Source organism: Lathyrus oleraceus, chromosome 1 (assembly GCF_024323335.1).
Source record: "Lathyrus oleraceus cultivar Zhongwan6 chromosome 1, CAAS_Psat_ZW6_1.0, whole genome shotgun sequence".
Lineage (NCBI taxonomy): Eukaryota > Viridiplantae > Streptophyta > Magnoliopsida > Fabales > Fabaceae > Lathyrus > Lathyrus oleraceus.
The window spans coordinates 244,187,018-244,191,606 of NC_066579.1; the positions used below are offsets into that span (position 1 = coordinate 244,187,018).

General features: G+C 35.6%; 1 long non-coding RNA gene across 2 annotated transcripts; it reads left to right on the top strand.

Moving 5' to 3' along the window:
• The first annotated feature begins 278 nt into the window (after positions 1-278).
• Positions 279-2,348, top strand: LOC127129551 (uncharacterized). 2 transcript variants are annotated; one of them, XR_007806366.1, is made up of 4 exons: positions 279-711; positions 804-964; positions 1,568-1,683; positions 2,073-2,348. It is a non-coding gene; the product is annotated as an uncharacterized LOC127129551 (long non-coding RNA). The 2 variants fall into 2 exon arrangements; XR_007806367.1 differs by having other exon boundaries at positions 321-964.
• The last annotated feature ends 2,241 nt before the right edge of the window (positions 2,349-4,589 follow it).

Here is a 4,589-nt window from a genome sequence, read left to right on the forward strand (position 1 = left end):
AATTAAATATGATTAAACAAAACGAAAATTAATTAAGATTTAGAAGGGGGTGCAGGCCCAAAACCTGTGGTAATCAACAACTCTGGCTTGGGCTTTCAGATATAAGCCCTAAGAAAAATGGTCTGAATTAGAGGGGTGTATGCGTTTGGAATGTGGGTGTTAGCCAGCAAAAACGTTTGGGCCTGGAGCTCAAAGCCCAAGCGCTGAACAGTTGCCAAAAAAGGGGTTCCATGAGGGATTCAGAATGGGCCACATGTCCAGCCAAGCGCGGTCGCTCTAGGGAGTTGTAGGTCCATGGCAAGTGTGTGCATAGAACAAATCGTTTAAGCCTTAGGACCAAACCTAATCCAAGCTACAAAATGGGAAAGTTCACCAAGCTGAAGAACAAAGGCGCTCATATGAAAAAGTCAGTATCACGTTCCAATATTCAGCATCGCGTTCTTCATTCTCCTTCGCATTCTGGATTCAAGTTATGAAACTCCAAATCAAAGAACATACTCCTGAGTTTTCCAAATCGTTGAAGGTTGCAACGAATACGTGAATCTGAATTGAAGCTCAGATCTCAAATTCCGAACACGCCGTGAAGAATCCGCCAAAACTCAAACACGCCATCACCAACTCAAAACGAAATGCAAGTAGGAGATAAATTCAATAAGGTTAAAGTGTACCGAAGCAGCGTTCAAGCACAGCGGCTTCTCGGTGCTCCACGAGGTAATCATTCGTCTTCGATTCCTTCTTCTTGAATCTTCTTCGATCTCCCTTTGATGTGACGTGATTCGTGTGTTTCTGGTGCCTGTATGAAGAGGATTCTGCGTGTGAATGTATGAATCCAAGAAGACTGAAGATTCAATTTGCTTGTATGAATGAAAAGTGAGAGTGAAGAACGAATCAGAACTCTCAGAGCTTTTGGAAGAGTTTGAAATGAAATCTGAATAATGAATCCCCTCCCAAAATTACAGTGAAGGTACGCTTATATAGAGCCCCAAGCATGTCAGAAATTTAGATGAAATTCACATGAAATGTAATGTTAGTTATAAATTCAGGATTTCTGTTATTTGCAATTGGAATAAGTTAGTTTAGGTTAGGATGAAAAGATTATGTATCGCTACACCCAGGTTAACTAATGGTGAGCTGCAATGAGCCTTGTTACATGAATGTGTCGTTGGAAATCTTTTGAATTTTCTGTTATATTTCATCCATTGGTTCTGTAGGGTTAGTGTTTGAGCTTGTTAGTTCAATTAGAAAACTGATTAATATTAGTTTATTTGTAGGTCAATATGTCAGTTATGTGGAACTCCAGTAGGTATTGGTTAATTGGTTAGTAGGTAGGTTGACATGTAACTCAGAATTAGTTAAATTAGAAGTTAGTTTTTGGTGATTAATTGACTTTGTTATGGGTCTGAAGTGAGTTGGTTTAGCTCTGCATTGAGATACCGAATTAACTGTTGTTCTTGTTAAATGCTGCTAGCAAATTAGAAACCCTAACATGATTCTTGTCATGACTAAAATTCTATGAAAATGATGGTAATGATCATGCTAAATTGCTTTCTCTGTTTGATTCTGACAGTAGGTCATGGAACTAGTGATTCATACATTGTTGAATGATGAAGTCCACGGATATACATTATGTTGAAAGGGGCAGCAATAGTAGAAGGCAAAAAAATCCCCAAGCTTAGTGGTAAGGTAATCACATAGAAACTTTATTTGCGATTTTGAAGTCTTTTGGTTCCTAGTTTTGGTGCACTTGTCATGTTTTGGAATGGTTGATGAATGCATTATTATGAAAACTGAAATTATGATTAATTGTTAGTTTCGATTTGCTTTGGTCCATGCATAGTTATAAATTGGAAATGGTTTGTTCATGTTAAGAAAAAGTTAGTGGTAGCAAATTCAAGGATGGTTATGAAATGAATGTTATGAGTTTGTTAAAATGTTAAGCTATGTCAATGTTACTACTACTAAATCAATGGTGTTGATATTACATTGCCATTGAATGACATGTCATGGTTGCCTTGGAAAGTCATGTTTTAAACTTGAAGACAATACTTATGGCTTTGTTTTGCCCTTTTAAGGTATTCATGTGCAAAGAGAAAGTGGCATGGCATGGAAGAAAATTGGCATGAAGCTTAAAAGCACATGATCATGAGGATGATGGATGAAGAAGTTAGAGTTAGGTCTTAAGTCTTAAATGGTTGACTTTGGTCAAAGTTGACCAAAAAGTCAATTGTTAGCCAAAGTCAACCTTTGTTCAAAGAAGCATTTTTTTTATAATTTTCTTTGTATGTGTTTGTAAACGGTTTTGTATGAATGAATGGACAAATTTGAATGAAAATGATGCTTTAAATTAATGCAAAATGTCTTACTTTTCAAATAAACAAAATCCCTCAAAAAATTCACATTTGAATCATATCTTTGAATGGGCTATGCACTTATAAAACTTGATTAAGTGATCTATGAATGAGAATTGTGATTCAAGAGAATATATGAAGACTGCAAGACTCTGCTCAAAGACTCTGACTCCGCTCACTCTGATTCACGCTCAACACTCTATCTAACATCACCGGATCAAAAAACTTAATCAAGAAGCAGTCTAAGTATGGTACAATCCTCTCTAAGGAAATTATGGATTATGTTCCAAGACTGCTATGGAAAGGACAAGGAAGTTAATACCTTTAATTCCCATAGGTGGCAAGAAATCTCCCATGTTTTACCTCCAACGGTATCATCCCAAGTACTATATAAAGGCCTCATCACAACATGCTGAAAAATACTTGACTATACAACACATCGATCTATAACTCTCAATCCACAACATATATTGATATCTCTCATTGTAATATTTAGTAATCACACAAGAGTTGTTGCTCATATTGTGTGGTGTTACAAAAAGTTTTTAATAACTTTGAAAACAATTCGAACCCCCTTTCTTGTTTTTCTCTACCTTCAATTGGTATCAAAGCTTAGGCTCTATTATTGATTTTTGAATCAAACACTTAACCGTGTAGAGAGACTCAAGGTGAGAAAAACTTCATGGCTAACACAAATGAAAGAGATAGCTACAATGCAAAACCTCTAGTTTTTGTTGGAGAAAAATTTGACTACTGGAAGGAAAAAATTGAAAGTTTCTTCCTAGGCTACGATGCTGACCTCTGGATATTGTCACAAATGGTTATGAACCACCCATTTCTGCAATTGGTATCTCTATTCCAAGAAGCAGAATGTGTGATGATCAGAAGCGTGATTTCAAGAATCACCATAAAGCAATAAACATTATGCTAAACGCAATTTCCTACAATGTATGCGAGAAGATCACCAACAGGGAAACAACCAAAGAAATCTTTGATTATTTGAGGATGACTCACGAAGGCAATAATCAAGTTAAAGAGACTAAGGCTCTGGCCTTAATCCAGAAGTATGAAGCCTTCAGAATGGAAGATGATGAAGTTGTTGAAGTAATGTTCTCAAGGTTCCAAACCTTAGTTGCAAGACTCAAGGTTCTGGACAAAGGATATACTACAACAGATCATGTCAAGAAGATAATCAGAAGTCTTCCTAAGTAATGGAGATTGTAGCGGTAAATTCATGACCATTAAGCTATGGATAAACTTAACGTCAATAAAACCAGAGTCACCACCGCGCTTTTATTGTTTCCAAAGAAAAAAGGGAAAAGTACGAAAAAAAAACCCAAAGATAAGAAGTTTTCAAATCAAAACTAATAAAATGTCAGAGATTTCAGGTAAGGGGGTTGGTTACATAGAGGGAAGATGTTAGCACCCAAAGTGTCTTAGGTACTTCTACGGAGCCCTTTTTTATGTGTGTATGTGTTTTGATGTAAAAGATGTTTGAGAAACAATAGAGTGTAGGGATGAGAAAATAATTCATTAATTATATTTTTGTGTTTGACAAGACCTTCGGACTTGTGCCTACGTACCAACATAAAAATGAGGGATCAAAACCTCGTAGTTCGTGGTATCAATTTAAAAAATGAATGAGTTATTTTTAACAAAAAATTAAATTTTAAAGAGGCACAAAAGATCTAAAAGAGTTTGAATGAGTGTTAGTTCTTTTTGTATTTTGAAAATTGAAGTCAATATGGTTATATTCATTTACAAGTTTGATTTAATAAAAGAGTTTAAAAATGCGATGACATAAGGCCAAAGTTTCTAATTTGCAATTAAGTCTAAATTTCACAAGCAAAGAAGATTTTGAAAAGAGGGAGAGATTTGAAATTTAAGAAGTGGGAGTAGATGAAGTGACTAATCCTAAGCAAAAATTTGAAAGTTAAGAGTTGAAAAGATCTGACCAATGGGATGCAATCCAATAGACAAGAATGTCATGTAGAAACTCACTTTTCCTTTGGACTTTAAAATTAAGCAATATCAATAAGCAAGCAAGATGAAGAGCAAGACATCAAATAAAGATAGCCACATCCAAGCCATCAACTTCATAGTCTTCTTCATAATCTTCCCCATGTATCAGATGACATACTTCTTGAATGGCTCAGAATAAGGCATTAGACATAAGTTCAAGGTAATATTTGCATCAAGACCATGTAGAAGATGAACTCATGTGGATCTCAATCTTGCATC